General features: G+C 42.3%; 1 protein-coding gene across 1 annotated transcript in view; it reads left to right on the forward strand.

The window, feature by feature from the left end:
• The window catches only part of XPO4 (exportin 4), a 1,090,854-nt gene that overhangs the window by 538,950 nt on the left and 532,824 nt on the right, over nucleotides 1–19,080 (forward strand). The window lies entirely within an intron of this gene.

A 19,080-nucleotide genomic window follows, 5' to 3' on the forward strand; every position in this document is an offset into this window, starting at 1 on the left:
CTGTGGACGCTGGGTAACATCATATGTGTCATTTGCTTATTACTCTGAAATAGTGCAGAAATGTAAAGGAAACCAATGCAAGTAAACTAGCAGGCATGTTTCTGGTTGCTGCTCTGTAACGATTAGTTCAATGTATTTTATTTAAACTTTATTTAACAGTAGACAGGTTTGTGTAACCATGACAGTATATAAAAGTATACATAATTTTATGTATAGAGAACTAGTAGACTAGATCAGCAGATGCCCAATAATTTGAGGAAGAGCATTTCAAAACACTTGAGCACATCAAAGTGGGTATTATGTAGCTGCTTATATAACATTTTGCCCGCCTTCCAAATAAAGGTGAAATCCTTGCCATATATCTTTGGGACATTGAGTGACAAGTTAAGATAGGCCTCCTCACACAAGTAACAATTCAACATGTAAGGGGCCCTTACAGGATTTCCAGTCTTTCAATATACACTATTTAGCCATCAAACCATGTAAAAACAAATAAGGTTGGCTATAAATATTTTCCAAATATCACTCGGCAACTATTGTATTGGCGCGAATATAGGAGGTATATCCGTGATTTGGACTAGCATGAGAGCAACCTTGGCACAGAACGCAGCAATACGAGAACAATCCCAGGACATATGTATTAAGTCAGCAGGTCACCGATGACACTTGTAGAACACACTGCTTGTAGTAGGGGAAAACTTTGCAAACCTGGCTAGACTTCAGTACAATCTATTAAGAATCTTGAATTGGGTCATTTGGTATCTATAATTTAGAGAACCTGCTTCAGTCAATAAACATCTCTTCCAACAGTCATTAGATTATGTGACCAAAGTCAGTCAGCCATTGGGAGCAGATCTGATTTGAAAACACTTGATTATGCTGTACCAGGTTGTGTGGCGAGGAGACCAATTTTCGATGTAAAGATTTGTGACAAAATCTATACTTCGGTGGGATTGAGGTTTTTATTTTTTTACTTGGAAGGCTATTCTTCATAGAGGGTTCCAAGTTAGTTGTAAGAATTATTCATGTTAGATTGGTGAGCTGGCTAGAAATGTGTGACATTAAGTGGCAATAAGTGTCCATTTTCTTTTGCTTATATTCATATGTTTAGCGCTACCTCTTCCCAGAGGTTATCGGAGCACCTTACATGGCTCAAAGTTTGAAAAGGTGGCAGTTGATAAAATAAGTTACAAAATGTTTTCAGGAAACGACAGGAATATTAGGCATGACAAGCGATAGTGGTGTGGTGGAGGGCAGGGTTATTTGTGGAGAAACAGGTGTGTTTTGAGGCTCTTTCTAAAAGTGCTGATGGAGGATGCAGTGCGTATGTGAAGAGGGTAGGGTGTCACATTCACATAACCATGAGGTCCTGTTCTCTTTTTATGCCCACTATTTTTCAATTAGTTTATCGCTCCAGGATTATGCGAGCCAGTATTTCTTTTTGGTTGGATGTGCTGTATTTACATCATTGTAATGTGTTCATTTGATCAATTTACTCTAAGTGACGGTTTATGGAGTTGCATTTTTATACTGTAGCAAACTACTCTGAAGATTAGATTCATTTTTGTTTACCATGTACCCTCCTTTCTTTTTCTCTAACTTTAAACCTGAGTTCTTGTATTGGCATTTGACACATTGTCATTTTCTCTCGCTCAACTAGTGCACAAGTCATTTTATAGCCCATTGTGTTCTACGCCTGAACTCTGAGCACCTTTTGATGCTGCAGACATTCTCCCACCTAATCTCTGCTGAAGCCCCCAGTGAGTCATGGGCATTGACTAACTTTCTGGAACTGGTGTTTTCTTGTTGCAGCGCAAACCGTTTCACTTTGCGCCTGGGCATATGCTCCTTCCTGGGGAAGCGGGCAGGTTAGCCACCAAACAAGAGCAGGCAGTGTGAGCTAATTTGCGGGTCAGTTGTGGCTCATATCACTGGGGCATGTACCAGCAAGGAGAAAACAGTGGCACAGAATTTGTTGGGGGGGGGGCGATCTCCAAACGCACCACTGTTCTCTGCGCACCCCGTTTTTGCAGCAGTGTTAGCAGTGGTGCTTTGTGTGCAGGTCAGGAAGCCAGCAAACTGCACACGTTAAACTAGAGTCCTGCTTGAGATTCCGGTGCAGATGCAGTAGAGGCCATACTAAGCTGCAGCAAGCAGTCCTAGCATAGGTAGAACGTCTGCATAATCGCCTGGACTTTATGTACAGATTGGCTGCACACGGGATCTCTTTAGCGTGTTCTTGTTTTAGCTAATCGGGTAAGTTCACTGTTCAACATTGAACTATTGCATGTGGGCAACATTGAAGGAAAATAAAGAAAAGGAGCTTTACCCGAAGGGGTGGTAATCAATTAATTTGACTCTTTTAAAGTAATTTCACTTTAATTGTTGGATTCCTCCGTAATACTCTACAACATTACTGTTGTGGAGTTTTAGTAAACTACACATATGGTAGGACTGAAGAAGGCTCACTCCTAGGTGTGCAAGGCTCCAATTCTTCGGTTTGGCCTAAACTATCTGAAAGGTTTGGTAGCAATGGACGAGCAGCAGGTTAGTCTAGGAGGGAAAAGGGCTGTAGGTAAGTATGAAGACATTGGGGCACACCTATAGGCAGCTAACAGTACTAGAATGTACAGGTAAGTAAACTTATTCACATTTGTTAATCATACTTAGTTCAATAGTAAACTCTTAGATGATGTGCAGGTAAATACTTAGAGTAGCATTCAAGTTTGCAAATATTTCGAGAAAACGACTGCAACTGAGAACATATTTCTAGAAGGACAGGAAAGTATTACGAACTGAAGTCATCCCACCTGCACATCCAGGTTGGTAGAAGCTGCCACTTCGACTCTAAAAGCAGGGGCGGCTGGTCTATTTGGGGCGATATGTGCAGTGCTGCTCTAGGTTGTACAAATACTTGTTATTTTAGTGAATGACTCAGTAATAACAGAACTTACACCTTTCATTTTCATCGATGCTCTCATCAATGAAAATGAAAATTTTGCAGAAAGCAGCAGCTCAGCCTCTGGTCAAGGCTGGCTGCTGCTGTAAATGCAGCGGGGAGAGCGCTCTCAAGCGCTCTACCTACTGGACATGCTATGTACACTTTGAGCCGGGGAGATATCAAAGGGTCTCCAAGCCTGGCTCAAACGGAGGCATGGGGGCGTTCAATTTGAAACGTCACCAAGGCATAGATTGCACTGTTCACCTTTTCCTCCTACTGTGTCTCTCATACAGGCTGTGGTGGAGTGGCAGTTTTCTGACCCACCCCAGCCTATTTTATAGACCGGATTGGGGGTTGGGCCAAGTGATGCTGGCAGGGAAGCACTAGGCAGGATCTCGACTCCAGTCCACTGCCTCTGTGGTCTTCAGCAGGCTCATTTAGGAAGGAGCAGCCCCTCCCAGCCCCCACCCACTTCACGTGCCAGGACAGCACCATAAGTAAGCCCAGAACATTCTTACGAGAACTGGACTGTCAACCGTGAACAATCGCTCATTAAGGTAAGTTGGCAGCCCCAGACCTGTGTGAATTTTAAAGTTGACTACTGACTCAAAAGCTCCAATCATGTGTCTGCGGGTCTGCGTGACTAATGGTATTAACTTAATTGAAACGTTTTGTGTCAGTCAGTTACGAGATGTTCATGCACTGCGGCACTGCCACAGTGCACATTACATCTCACAGTGATGGTCTCATCATTTGTTTTAAAAGCAGCACCGCCAGTCCGGTATGCTTTTCCTGAGTCAAGAAAAGCCTTCCGGACTGGTGCTCTTTTTAAACGCCTCTTGGTCCAGAAGCCAAGTATGTATGGACAATTTAAACATCTAAGTGTGCTGTACAGGTGCCACGTCATCCGTGATTCGTAGTTATAGACCGGTCCATTGCATTATGTGCCTTATTGTACATCAATGCATAACTGAGCTGAGCGCAACGCACGTGAGTGGTCACATATCGGTACACACTTCATGCAATTCAATGATCCTGTCCTGTCTCATGGCAGGCGAGATGGTACGTGTTGGTGGAACTTCATACTGTTCTGCCTCACATGATACCGTACTGTGAATACCACTACAATATCTCTACTCTCTTACGGTAAACTTAATTACAATTAACTGAAAGCGACACGTATGATTTAAGGAACTATTCCTTACCTGTGAGATATACAGTGCAGTGTATTTAAACGTCATACATAGTCACCTAAATTGACCTTTATTGAGTCAGTCCCGTCGGCTTGACTCTTTAAAAGTTCAAATTATGAGATGTAATGCACTCGCTGCGTATTAGATCATGCAGTCAATTTATCACCTTCCCTTTTTTATTGCAGGGGAAAGTCAAAGGAATGCTTTATCTTAAAGTAACCTTTCAGTTAATTTGATGTTCCCAGAAAACCACAGGACTCTCATATCGGTGTCAATCGAGCCGGTGTAAGCTGTCAAGTGTGCAAGGGCATAGGAAGTGAACATGACCCGATTCTTATTCTGATTGTTAAAGGTGTTCACTATTTCTTGACTGTTAAGTACACTTGTCAAGAAATAGTGGACAACTTTAACAAGTAGGTGTTACGCATGTGCAAAGCAATTGATTCTGGCTGGCCAATGATTTTATCCTGTAGCCCAGCAGCATCAGCCTCCAGAGCTGGTCTCTAGCAACTTTAGGGCTGCCTCACTAGGAGTCAGGATCATTATTTTTGACGGTAACTGTAGCTATTACTAAGCGTGTTTCCTTTTCTAAAACTGATTGAGGGCCTGCACCATCAATAAGAGTAAAGCAGGCACAGCATATCGTTTCACTCCCACCCTCTTTCCTCTTAAGTCGAGGGCTGCCTCAACTGGGAGAAAACCAAACCACGTTAGCATCTTCCTCCCTCAACAGTCACCAGTGTAAACAGATAGCTGGTCACTCACTAGTCGTCCACAGCTCCGCAGCACATGCTGTCTTGCTATGACTGGTGTTGGTAAAATGTGTACATACACATATACATAAGTCAAACTCTGTGAAGCAGGTTAAGAAATATGAAATATGCTGCTATCCGTTATCTTCATTTTTAGCACGTGCCCTCAGCTTTTGTACGCTGACTGAGGTCCTTTTCCAACAAACTTTGCTCTGAATCAATCTGGCGACAGAGCTATTTTGCCATTGGTTGCAGATGTCTTGTTTTGTGGTTGTGCTTCTGAGCGCCAAGGGGTTTACAGTGGTGTGTGTGGATGGAAATATTTTAAAATGGTTTAAACTGGGCTGGAGGGCCATACTGTCCGCCCATGGTTATGCTCTAAAATGCAAAAAGTATCTGACTGAGATATGGCAGAGTGGAAATGGATGTAAGGCAGAGGAGAAGTAACTCAGAGGTTTGGGCGTCTGGTACTGCTAATTATTTCAATTTGTTCAGAAACCTGATTTGCATTGTAATCAGTGTGCACGGCACTTATAAATATGATCAGGGGATGGAGAGGTGCATTTTCGTATTTGGTGACACTATGTTGTATTTAAGCATTGCCCTGGCATTAAGCACATTACATAGCTCCTTAGCATCTAACTGGGTATTTGAGCAACGCTTGCATGTACATTGGGGCTTTTGTTGCATAGGGTGGAAGCACTATTGCAGTACATAAATCTCTGGCCACACTTTTTAAGCCATGTGTTATTCCTACTGGCATATGATTTATGGGTGCAGTTTTTCTGGGGGTGTAATTGCCACATTGTATCAGCCATTACCTCGGTGTTATGGCACGAATATGCATCCCTCTAATAGGAGAAGGTTGAACATTTTTCTTATGGGTGCATACATGGTTTTCTGCTGCAGAATGCGCTAGGGTGTGCTATTATTGATCCCACATCTGTATTATTGGTACATTTAATTGGTTCCTATGAGAGAGCTGTTTGTAAAGCCTATGGCTTTCATTACATTTTTCTGAAATTGTGCTGTAAAATGCCCTAATTCTGCATATTATTTGAAACAACATTTACGTCCCACCACTCTTAAAAGTCACGAACCACCACTGTCAAAAGTGCACTGCACTGTATTGGGACTGACCTAACGGGGACTGGGAGAAGCATGAACAAGTGTCATATAGTGAAGCACATACACTCAATCTTTTTGTTTTGATTTAGCATGTTCTGGTTTGACAAAGGGTCCCAATGCATTACAAGGGGTGTGGCAGTGATACATTTGTTGGCATTTATGTTTTTGTCCTTTTAATAATCTGACGTAAAATCTTCTAGTTTTGTCTACCCTCATCGTCAAGGCGTCTTTTCTGAGACACTTCCTTTCTCCAGCTCCCCTACTGGCTGGTGGTAGAGACGCCAAAGGGAAGGCTCTCAAAGTAGCTATAAAAATTGGGAGTTTTTGTTACACCCTGATTTCTCATTTGTAGAAGGGGACGTGGGGGTTTGAAGAGGTTGACTTGGTTTTTCTGGGTAACGTTTTGGGTGTTTGAGGGTGAAGACTGGGAGAGAGAAAGGTGACCAGTGTCTTATTTAATTTTTGCAACACAGGTTGGGTTGCACAGGTGAGTGGCAGAGTGTATATGCATATGCACAAATGCTCATGTGGTTGCCCACACAGGTGACGACGGAGAATAATGCTATGCACATGCCAACCCTTATTGGAAAGGTGTACACTAGTTTTGCACTTTCTCATAAGGTGAATCAATCAGATGGTTAATTCCAAGATAATTCCTGCAACATTAAAGACATTATTGTGGTAATGGAGTGTCAGAATCTAGTCCTATATGTGCAGTGGACGCATTGAATTAGTGATGCTCTAAGAGACTCATTTGGCAAACAGCGGATCCTTGTGCGACACTAAGGGCTTATGTGTTAAAATGGTGTGTTCCTATGCCCCTAACAAAGATCTTTTTTTTTATGCAGCTATCTGGCATTCTGTGTAGGCATGTAGACTATCGCTTGGTGTAGACGGGAGACAATATGCGTTTTACACAGGGAGCTTGACGCCATTCTCCATAGATAAACCTCTTGCTCTGGCCTCCAGTACATTGATTACATGTAAAAGTAATTATGATCATAGAGATAACAGCAATACATTAATCTGGACGAGACTGGGTATTCTTCGTCTGTTGGAGGATCAGTTCTTGCAGATAAATTTGGGTTCATTATGGGCTTCGAATTCCTCCTGCAAAATATCTGATTCGTACACTCTCCGACCATACACAACGGCACATTGAACTGAGTTGGACAGCAAAGAATCGCAATGCGTTTCTACATCACCTTCGTATAAGACAAACAATGGCGAAACAGAGAATTACATAAACTGTATTAACCTCTAGTAAGCTTTATTATATGGAATATGTTACCAATATGTATTACAAAAGTAGACCAAGGAGCGGAAAACACTAGCTTGGCTTGTTAATAGGAGTTGGGGAGATGTTTCAGTTTTATGCTAAATCCCCTCTCCTATAGATCCCCAGTACTTTTTGATGGACTTCTGGGCCTTTTTCTTGTTCTCCTGAATGAGGGCAGCCCTTTTCACCTCATTCATTCTTGCTTGCTGAAACCATGGGCACTTTGTTCTTTGTTTTACCTTTTTTTATGGAGTCTTGCTTTCCTCCATATCGCTTAAATGCACCCGTGTCTCACTTTGGCAGCACACAGCACCCTATGTGCAGTTTTGCTGGGGACCCTTTGGGTTCTCCTTTGATATTCTTTCTCTTTCCCTTTCCCTAAGAACTACTGTCCTTAAGGAAAGAGGGATAATTTGTATCCTTCCTAAAACTTTAACTTATGAGAGATGAGCGCACACCACCTTATGTGGAGTGCTAAGGGGATACCTAGTATCCCCAGACTCTCCGCTCATGTGACTTTTTGGTCCCAGTGACCACCCTATAGTTATGGCTGGTGGCAGTGGACATGTTCTACCAACGTTTGTGCTGTTTTGTACCGCAAACTGTATTTACAGCCTCAGTTATGCAGAAAAGGGCCACCTATATTCCAACTTGGTGGGTCCTTTCCTTTTTTTGCCATTTCTTGTGTGAATGTCCTTTGTTAGTCCTTCTTCTACCATTCTGGAAGGGGACGGTGAATGCGATTCTTGCCTTTGGCGGGAACCCTTTGTGCCCCTGCCTAGGTTCCAGTGTGTCTGTGAGGACAGGAAGCAGGGGAGGAGTTTAACACTCCCTCTGTCCTTTGTCTGCTGATGTGCCTGAATCGACCAGGGGGAAGCTGGCTGTCCTTATTGGACAGCGACCCACACCTTTCTCTAAACTGCAGAGAGAGTTTTCAGAATAGTGAATGGGAAATCCTAATAAAAGGTGAGGTTCCTGAGCCAAGGGCAAATCGACCACTGGAACAGAAGATTTGAAGCTGAAGACTACCAGAGACGTCGGCAGACCCCCATCTAATCAGTAGGACCACCAGAACTCCTTACACCCATAGGTTGACCCAACCTAAATTCAAGTGGACTAGAGATGGGGTGGGAGGGGTAAGCTTCCCTGTGATCACTGAAAAACAGTGGAACACCCTCCCTCAGCCTCTAAGGGCCGAAACTCTTACTGGGCCTTTCAAAAAGCCCTAAAAACCTGGTTGTTCGTCTGAACTACTTGATGTTGGACATCGCCGCCCATATCAGCAGTTCATGCATGGCAACTACTGTCTCTTGTACCTGTCAATACCCAAGTAACACTCTCCATATTTGAACTAAGAACTCTCCTAGCCAATGGGCCTCATGTAACTGGATTTCAGTGGCCTGATGCCCAAGGGCTTGCGTGCGCTTTATAAATGCAAAAATAAATAAGATGCTTGCAGTTACCGTGCAGCGACCACTGCTGTCCTGGCCCAGTTTTCTTATCGACAGAGGAGCTCCAAAGAGCCCTTCTCCTTCCCTTTGGCTGGTGGGACCAACCAGCCACAAGACAAACTGCACATCAAGCCATCCCCTGAGGTGCTGTGACCTTCCAGGGCTGCAAACCGCGAATAGCAGGGGATCTCTGACCCATTTGCAGTGCAACGTCTTTTCGTGAAAGAATTCTCCCAGAGCTTTGGTAAGCTCCAGTTGGATCTTGAGAGGCACGATCTCAGTCATCCAAGTCCCCTCACCAAAGTGCAGGACTGCAGAATGGAGGAAGATCGACTGGGAGGCAACCATTCATTGTTGAAGCTGATAAAAAGGCACCATAACTGCAGACCGGCGTGGGAGACCAAAGAAATCCTTGCTGAGGGCCCTTCCTTGTGACTGCTGCTGTGGCATCCCATTCAGAGGCCCTCCTTTTGTCACCAGACAGGAATCGGGTCTGTTGCTGCTGCAAAGGAACGAATCCAGCTGCATTTTCTTCAATCACCCTAAAGTACTGTGGGGCTCACATAGTTGCTCCAGTGAGACCGCAGAGTGATACCAGGTGTTTGGGTGTCCACCCATACCTCTCGCCCAGGCTTAACAGCTTGTGCTCTTTTAGGGAGTCCTTTGCAGGGTCCTTATTAACTGTTATCATACCAAAGCATTTTATTGAAAGTATCCTGAACTTTGCCTTTTCTGCTGCTGCATAGGACTTTTGCTCCCATCTGCACAGACTTTCCATGAACTCTTGACCAGTGAGGGATTGGACTGCTAAAGCATTGAAAAGTGTTGCTAAGAAGTAAATCACTGCTACTAGTACTGAATAACCCCATTTCCGCCCTACAAACTTTGTCTGAGTGACTTTGTAAATTAAACTAATTTTACTGTAACAAATGCAGGTGTGCACCACTATATTGAAGCAGTCACCTATGAGAAGTATTGCTCATGTTTCCTGTGTGTTTTGGTTAGTCTAAAACAGTATTTACCTATTTTGCCATGTGTTTATAAAATAAATATGTATTTTATTATAACTTCCAGTGTGTAAGAGTTTATTTAGGCTAATGTATTGACTGGGTTAATTGCACTCATCACATCCTCCTCATAAGATAAGCCTGGCTGCTTTGCCATTCTACCAATCCTTTGGGTAGTACAGGCTTATACCATGAATTTGGGACCTGTATACCAAGGGATAGCTTTATAGAGTCTTACCCCCAGGTGGGCTTTAGGAAAACTCACCTAACAATAGGGAAAATACAACTACTGTGATTTCTGCCATACAAGATGCTTATGGGTAATATTCCAAGGGAATAGTATTGACAGGGTCTTTTATCAGCAGTTATTCCCTTAGCAAACAAGAATGCACCTGTAATAGGGACATTATCTTGGAAGAAGCGACTTTACTTCCATTTACCCCAGAGGACGGGGGAATCTTGCACAGTCACCTTCATTTTGAAATTTAATGGGCAATTGGGAATATGGGATGTACTCCCCATACAATTTTACAGTTTGTATACTGAGTCACCTTAGAACGGGGCTCGCCCAGAAGCCTTTATGCAAGCATTAATTATACTGCTATGGATCTGCTGGATTTGGGGTCTTTACTGTGCCCTTTCCTTGATTAAAGTTGAAAGTAAAATTCTTGCAAATGTTCTAGCAGGAAAGCTTGCTCGGTTGATTGCTAAATTGGTGCAGGAGGATCAAGCAGGATTTTCGCCTCAGAGAAATGTTTCTCAAATATTAGACCCTTTTTCTGATTATTGAACCAATGCAGAAAGAACCGAATCAATTGACAATCGCCAATTTAGATGTGAAAAAACATTCGACTGCATAGATTGGTTTTTCATGCTGGAGGTGTTCAGGATATTTGGGATAGGAAAATATTATCTAAGGTGGATTGAGGTGCTCCATTGCTGCCCTCTCTAGAGTACTGAAGAACCACATTATCTCCAGCAGGTGGCAGGGTCACAGCGGCGCGAGTTTGGGGGGTGTCCCTTGTCTCGTTTCTGTTTGCCATGGTGATGGATCCAATGGCTTGTCAAATGAAGCAGATGTTTGTGGACTCGGGTTCAGCATTGCGGAACAAACGCACATTATTTAATTTGATCTGGATGACATTGGAGTATATAGATGATCCTGATGGGCCCATTGTAAGATACAGAGATCACATTGCTGAAAGGTTTACCCATGGCTATGACTAGAATTTGCTTCTTCTATTTAGTAATAAATGTTCGTGTTGATTGAGGACATCATCATTGTAAACGACCGTCCAGAGTTAGGGCAGACTTGGACAGACTGGTATATTGCTAGAAGAACTTCCCGATGCCCTTCCTAACGACAAAGTCCATAGATAAATGGATAATTCGGTCTAGGCTGTTTTTCCGGGAGTACCCATGCCCTTACCAGTGGAGATATTTGAGAGGAAATGTTATTTGTCTCGCTTTCTACTGGTGCCTAGATTTATTAGCTGCACGGTTACGGGTTGGTAGAGGTGCTGCCCACACCTCTTCTTGGATGTGAAGCTAGTCTGTACCCGAATAGCTTGCGCTGGTTTTAGATAGATTTCCTATCTACACAATTCCTACATACCACGCTCTAAAGACGTGGCAAAAGCAAACCCTAACCTTGAAAAGGACCCCGAGGGGTCGCAACACCTGTCAGCTAACCACTTGTAATAAAGAATAAACCTCACTGAAGTAAAACCGAATATGTAGATATGAAATCTATCTAAAACCAGCGCAAGGTATCCGGGTACAGACTAGTTTCACTCCCGAGATATTTAAGAGGCTCAACAGACTACTACTCTTGTTCTGGGGCAGTAATGCCCCCACATTTGGTTGAGTATGTTAAAATTAACAAATGGAGGAGGATGGATAGGCCTCAAAATCTGGGGTGCCTACTCTGCATCAATGCTTCAGTATGTAGTTCCCTGGATTTATCTGGATAGAAGGGACAGTCACAAAGCTTTTGGTGGTGGTGGTAGAAAGTTTGAAGTTAATAATGATTTCATCAATGACTAAAATGCAGGCAGTATCACTAAACTTCAGATCAGTCCATGGGGTGTGGGTGAGAAGCGTGAAGATAGAAGGGCAAAGGTTTGTGTATTTTCTGTCACTCCCTTTATGTTGCAACGGTATGTCCTGAAAGACTTAATAAATTGGATAAGAGTGCATGCAGCTCCAGTAGCAAATAGAAGAACCTGCGGTCAATTATATATAAGGTGGATTTGATCTGTTCTGGAGATCACTGAAAAGCTCCTAAAATGTTTTTCCTGACTTGTATAGAGCTAGCTACCCACAGTAGTAGAAAGTGGCCCACATTTCCCGATAGAACCATTTCAATATGTAATTATTAGCATCATTATTTCTTTGAAGTCGGAGGTAAATCTATTACTGAATTATAAAAGGGTTACACTTAATATTCCAAAGCTGTAAACCAGTTGCAAACCAAATCAACCTGGGCACTCCGATGGCTCAGAATGGTTGAGCATGCTGGAACACAGTGTCCCGTAATATGCATTTTAAATTAATTCATTATAAATATCTCCAGAGGGCATGTTTTTCTCCTAGCTTGTTACATAACATTCGTCCTGACAGCTGATGCCCCGGGTGGAAATACTCATAGGCTATTTTACGCTGCATCTGGTTGAGATGTTCACAGGGTCCCGTCTTTGAAAGATGTGTTAGAATACTGGAGAAGTTCTATGGTTGGAAATGACTTCATCTATTAAGCTCTGTCTGCTTGGTATATTGCATTTCAAAAGAATTGGTGTCTAAATGTGTGCTGCTTGGCCCTGGCAAAAAGACAAATTTAGCCAATGTGAAAAGTCTTCTCTGTTGCTGTTCACTGTGTGGTATAGGTGCATGTTTAAATGGGAACAAGTCAAATGTGTCAAAAATGTGTAAAATAAACAACAACAAAAAACCAATGAAGGCACAACTTACTCCAAATGGGATTCATAATATAATGCCGTATTGTCACTTGAACTTATACCACCTGGAAGACCATGCAGAGTTACAGATTTTTCATCATGATGGAAAAACTTCTCCTCTTTGCAAGTACTGTGATTAAATACACATTGTTAGGAGCCACATAGGGATGTGCCTTTGAGAGTGGGAAATAGAATCATAAAACACATGAATGAGCGTGGTTTAACTAAACACTGAATGGAAATGTAACTGCTATCTGGATTCCTTATGTACAATGTTTTTAGTTCAAGTTGACTTGCTATCCTATTCTTATTAATGTTAACGACAAGTGTGAGGAAAAGTGTGTTCTCCGGTGAGGAATTGTACCTGCTGCTGGTTGGAACTGTTTGGACAACTGCACCTTTAAGGAGATTACCCACAAGTCAGTTCTGCTTTAAAAAGTCCAGTACTTGCGGAAGCAGAGCGACAAGTGTGAGGAAAAGTGTGTTCTCCGGTGTTCTTCGTGCGCTGAGTCAGATGAGGTTTGCCGTTGTGCTTCATACCGTCCACTTTTTATCACAAAAGTGAGTAATTTGGAATTGCTCTGTTCGTGCTCTAAACTTTGACCGGGCGTTTCTGCTACACAAGGGGTTAATATTTACTTTGCAGCGGGAGACTGTGGGGACATACCCTTTGATCCTGCACGCTTTCATCCTTCGTGGGTCTGTTATTAACTGGCTTTGCGAGGAGCGCCCGGATATGTTTCTCACCAAGAACGCCTCTGTTAATCACGTTGATTGCATGCTTGTTTGAAGCCCTGACAAGATTCCTATTGAAAGACTAGGGCCCTTTACAGAGCCGAGTGACTGCATCGGAAGGACGTTTACGTCTTCGAGAGTAGTGCAAGATCCGGAATCCTGCTCTATTGGCTCCATTTTATTGTAAAACACAGATCGGAAATATCTGTGTGGGAAATACTTTGAATTGTTTCCTTTTTTTTTTTTTTTTTTTTTGACATAGCTGCATCGTGTGACTGTGCTGTATGTTTCCTCGCCCATACACGCGCAGAACAAACATGCCGGACCATATTGGCGTAGTCTGCAACACCCCAAAAATAATGTCTAAATCAAAAAAACCATCACGTGTTTCTAAGAAATCAATTATCCTCACTCCAATTCTGAGAACTCCCCAATCTAAAGACATTCACGCTTTTTCTGTGAAGCGCAAGGAATGCATGTTGGATGACTCGACCTTGGTGATGGGGTCTTTTGACTTGGTACCTCAAAGAATGATCATTAGCTTACCAGTAAACTCTATCAATGCCCCAAGCACTCCTCCTGCAACAGCTAATGCTCCGAGCTTAACAGCAAATCCTATTGATGTCCCAAGCATACCTCCGGTGTCTGATTTAACCATTTTAGCTAATGCACATGTAGATCTCTCTCACATTTCTGCTTCTGTACAACCACCAATTGCAAAGCATTTACCGACGGTGGATGAGATCTGTCTGGTTCGGACATATCGGATATCTCAAATATATCTATTCATGCGAGTGAGAGAAATCTAAACCTATCGCAGGGGGACTTCACAGGTGAACAATCTAGACAAAATCAGATGGGATTGACAATTCATTCTATTCATGATTCCTTTTTTTTAACCCACCCCACGCCGCTGTCTACCTACTAACACCTCGGCTAACCCGTTAGAAATCCTTGCCTTGATTGAGATTACCTTAGCCGCAGTGAACACAACTGTAGCTAGTTTATTCAAATTGTTTGAATCGTTAGATACAAAAATCTCAAATCAAGCGGAAAAAATTCAACAAATTGTGGATTGCATAACCAAACAATCTACAGCGAATGAATTGGTGAAATCGGTGGAAACCTCAGGCTCTACGGGTGAGTCTGTCCATAACCCAAGCCAACCCAAACGTGCCAGGGCGGAGGGATGTATAGAGTCAGTCTTACCCACTTTCTCTAACATTATTTGCCCAGACACATTGTTGGGAGCAAATACTGTAAATCCGAATACTTCATGGAGTAGTCTTTTTAGAAGCCCAAAAAAGACGCATCCAAAAAAAAATAAAATGCAAAAAAGTATTTCGATTACCTTGAGCACAAAAACTAATGCCCCTAAAGTAAGAACAGTTGCAAAGAAACAAATGCGTGTGGCCAGACTGTCACAAGTGACCTCACCTCGCACAGTTCTCCCTATGGTGCCTGCCCTTCCTGTGCGAGCCCCCATTTTTGGGTCTGCAGTAACTCCTCATACTAATTCTACAGTCCATTTTTGGGTCTGCAGTAACTCCTCATACTAATTCTACAGTGCCTGCAGATCAACAAATGGTGAGCGTGATCAATAATCCAACTTGTAATACATCGGACAACTTGTAATACATCGGACTATCCTCCATTGTTGGAAATCATTGACTTAATTAATGCATCTACTCCTGTGGTCCCTCCGCAAGTGCCGGTGGTTGTAGTACCAGTCGTACATGTAAATGAAGGTAGACAGTCTTGTCCAAAACCAAAGCTCCCTGACTCTAATGTTAGAATTGAGGAACTAAAGACGCAAGAGCAAATGGCTACCATTAAGGCTGCCGTTGATGCATATCCAAAAGAACGAGTGACCCTTGCAACTCTACCTTGTCCCTCTCTGGCCTCTGGAATCGAATTGATCAATGTGAAATCCTCACGCAATCCTCTGTCACAATTTGGAAGTCACTTGCAAATCTCCTATGGAGGCTCATAGTCGGCGGAAAGAACAGAGTACCTCCGCCATGACAAAAGGTGGTCATTTTCCCCCACTATTGACTGGCAGGAAGGAATCCCAGCGTAAGAGCAACCAAACATCTAAAAATACTTTTGCCAATTGCCATTCCCTCATTCTGAAATGTAGAGATGCTCCTTATGAAAAATATGATCTAAGTAGAACAAGTATCCTAAATATTTTTGGTGATGTGAATAATTTGCATGACATTACGTCGAGTGATATCGACCAAGTGGAATTTGTGTGCGATAACAACTTAGCCATAGTTCGTTTGTGGATTAGATCAGGGTTAGTAGTCAACTCCATATGGAAAGAAAAAATTGAACTTTTTAAAATGGGGTTTTTGATTGCCCAGGACCCAGAACGCCTTATAGCTAATGCTCAAAATGGTGAACAATCCGAGACACATAAGGCACATGATCAAAGTCCTTCAGTATGTACTTGCCCCTACTGTGGTCCCAGTCTCGGAGTAACCCAGAAAAGTGAGCCCCCCCTATGGGATGGCCATGATGTCCTATTGATTCCTGCTTTGTTGGCAGCAAGGGGCAGACCGACCTCTGGTTTGCTGGTAGCAGTTAAGACGAGTAGAGGGTTTTCCATTAGTAAGTGGCACTCTCCTAATAACTTTATGCAACTGGTGAAAATTACATATGCCACTCAAACGCTAGCCCTTATTAATCTTTACCGCAATCCAGTGGGGATAGCAGATGACACATTCTATAAGAAATTAGCCTTGATCTTCGAACTTGTCGCTGCTGACCCAGCTATAACCTCAACAATGCTAGTAGGAGATTTAAATCTTGATTGCATAAATGAGAAGAAAACCTCTCAAAAGACTGCGAGTGATAGATGGCTCACTTTCATTACAAATTACAACTTACATATAGCTAATGGTACGATCTTTGGTGATATTCCTGCCAAATCTATTTGTGAAAGAGGTGTATCTAAATCCATTATTGACTACGTTTTTATTTCAGAAAACCTCCTTCATAAAGGTTTCAAATTTCAAATTCTAGCCCAATGTACCAGTGACCACCATATATTGTCCTTTACCTGGCAAGAAGAGCAAGATCAGAGTGGGCAAAAACAGTGGATTAGTCAAACCTTACACACAAACTCTGCGTGTACTCGCTATAGATGGTCTAATGCGTCCCTTGATGCCCTAACAGTTGTAACATGTAAGTCAAATCCGAACCAAGACTTTTATGTAGATATATTACCAATGTTTGGGGTTCAGTATGTGGGGAAACAGCCATTTTTCCCAAACCATAAGCGTCAAAGTGATCAAACTATCCAATTAGCGAAAAGATCACATAGGAAAGCATTAAGAGCTGCACGTAAGTTGCCGATTAATGAAAGAGAGGTAACCTGTAAAAATCTTAAATGTCAATATAGAAATTGGTTAAGAGCAAGAAAGGCAACACTCTATCAGCTTGATAGTGAAGCTTTTCTGTGCTCTGCCAATAATAGAAACTCGGCCCAAATATGCTCTTTACTTACTAATGTGTCCAGCTCATCCCAACCCAGCCTCCAACTATGTGGTGTCACAGAAGCGCAATGGTTAGCGCATTATATTCACATCTAAATGCAGATGCGAAATATGCAAATTACATTTATGATCAACTATAGCACACTGGAATTTAGAATGCTTATCAGACATATTGGAAGTTCTCATAAAAAAATCATCGTCCTCATGAGCTAGAGGCCTTGACGGCTTGAGCAATCATATGTTTAAACAAAATCCAACCAGATGAGCCAACATTTTGAACAATGTCTTTAAGCAAATAATTTCATCAAAAACCATACCAACGTCCTGGACGTCTTCCCTTATAGTTCCAATTTTTAAAAAAGGAGACAGGGCGGCTCCGGCAAGTTATCGGCCGATGCCCTTGCTTGACGCTCCAGGAAAGTTATTTGCATGTTTGGTTCTGAGAGATTTTACATCATGGACACAAGAGTGTAATCAACGAGATCCGTGCCAAACGGGCTTTGTGGCGGGTTTGGGAACGACAGTGAATTTGATGATTCTCAATGCGATAAAAAGCCAGGCCCAAGCTACAAAGCAACCAATGTATTTTGGTTTTGTCGACCTCCACTCAGCCTTTGACACGGTCTCGCGAATAAAACTCATGGAAAAACTAAAATCAGCCAAGTGTCCGGAGAGACTGTGTGACATTATACACGCTTTTCACTCGACCACTTCCATTAAAGTTTGTCTCTCGTTATTGGGTCTTTTGTCGACCATTGCAACTTTTAGGGGGTTGAAGCAGGGATGTATCCTTGCTTCGGCCCTCTTCAACTTTTTTTTATTCATGATGTACTACTTGCTTTTGGTTTGGTTGAGGCGGACGCACCCAAAATCAATGGCGCAAAGATAAAAGCACTATGGTATGCTGACGACTTGGTTCTGGTCTCAAAATCCCCAATAGGCCTACAAAAATTATCAGCATTGAGTTCATATTTGGATAAAAATAAATTGATGATTAACCTAAATAAGACGCAAATTGTCATGTACGCACCCAGGCCCTCTCGAAGTTCTGTATTTGAATGGAAAATTAATGGAAAGTCTGTGGAAGTGGTACCCACATATATCTACCTGGGCATTCCTTTTGATGGTAACCATTCATTGAGATCACACCCAAGGACGTTAGAACACAAAATCATGACGGCAATTTCACAAACCAAAATTATACTGAATAATTTTGGGAAATTCACCATCAGACCCGCAGTCATTTACTGGCGACAAAAGGTTTTGCCAACCATACTATATGGTTTGGAAACAATAACTATAGTAGAACTTTCTGTCCTAAATAAATTAGAGGCTACATTTTGGAGGGGCGTTCTACATCTGCCCCAGTGTGTACCCGGACCGTGGTTACGGCATGAGTTGGGTTTGACGTCCTTGTGTGCAGTATATCACTTGAGGTTGTGCGCCTTATTTCGTAAGTGCCTGACTTATGTCAGATATGATAATGTATTAGCTACACTCTCAGCCTACATGTCAACATCAGAACATGCCTTTGTTAAAAAGTGGGTGGCATACGTCTATAGAATCTTGGCCAGAGCAGACATTAGTTTAGACACTCTGCTTGGCAATCCTGAACGAGCAAAAATCAAACTATTCAGGTGCGATTGGATTGAGACGAAAAGGGAGTGTCTTGGGTATAAAGATTTCCAAGCTTTGATTTTTTTAGCACAAAAAGCTCAATGTGCTTCCACCATATCTAAATCAAGCAGCTTGTCCTCCATTAAGAACGACCATCATGCGCCTACGATTGAACTTAGTTCAAACACGTGATTTTCTCACTAGAAGAAAGTTATTGAACCCGAAAGAGAATGTGTGTAGATTCTGTGGAGTACGGGAAGCTAAAGAAACGTTTTAACGTATTATAACAGAATGTCCAGCACTAAATGAGTTGAGAAACAAATATTTTTGTAAACATGGCATATTTCGGCGCAATACATCCAGAAAGTCGATGGTCAATAATCTTGTCAACGAATTCCATAAGTATTTGAATAGCAACATTCAATTTCATTTCTGCTTTAGACGTGGAGAACGGTGTGTCTTAGCAAAAAGGTTAGGTTAACAAGAAATGTGATGGAGTAATGTATGATCTCATTTTATA

This window comes from Ambystoma mexicanum, chromosome 7q (genome assembly GCF_040938575.1).
Source record: "Ambystoma mexicanum isolate Mex_15411 chromosome 7q, UKY_AmexF1_1, whole genome shotgun sequence".
In the NCBI taxonomy this organism is placed as follows: Eukaryota; Metazoa; Chordata; class Amphibia; order Caudata; family Ambystomatidae; genus Ambystoma; species Ambystoma mexicanum.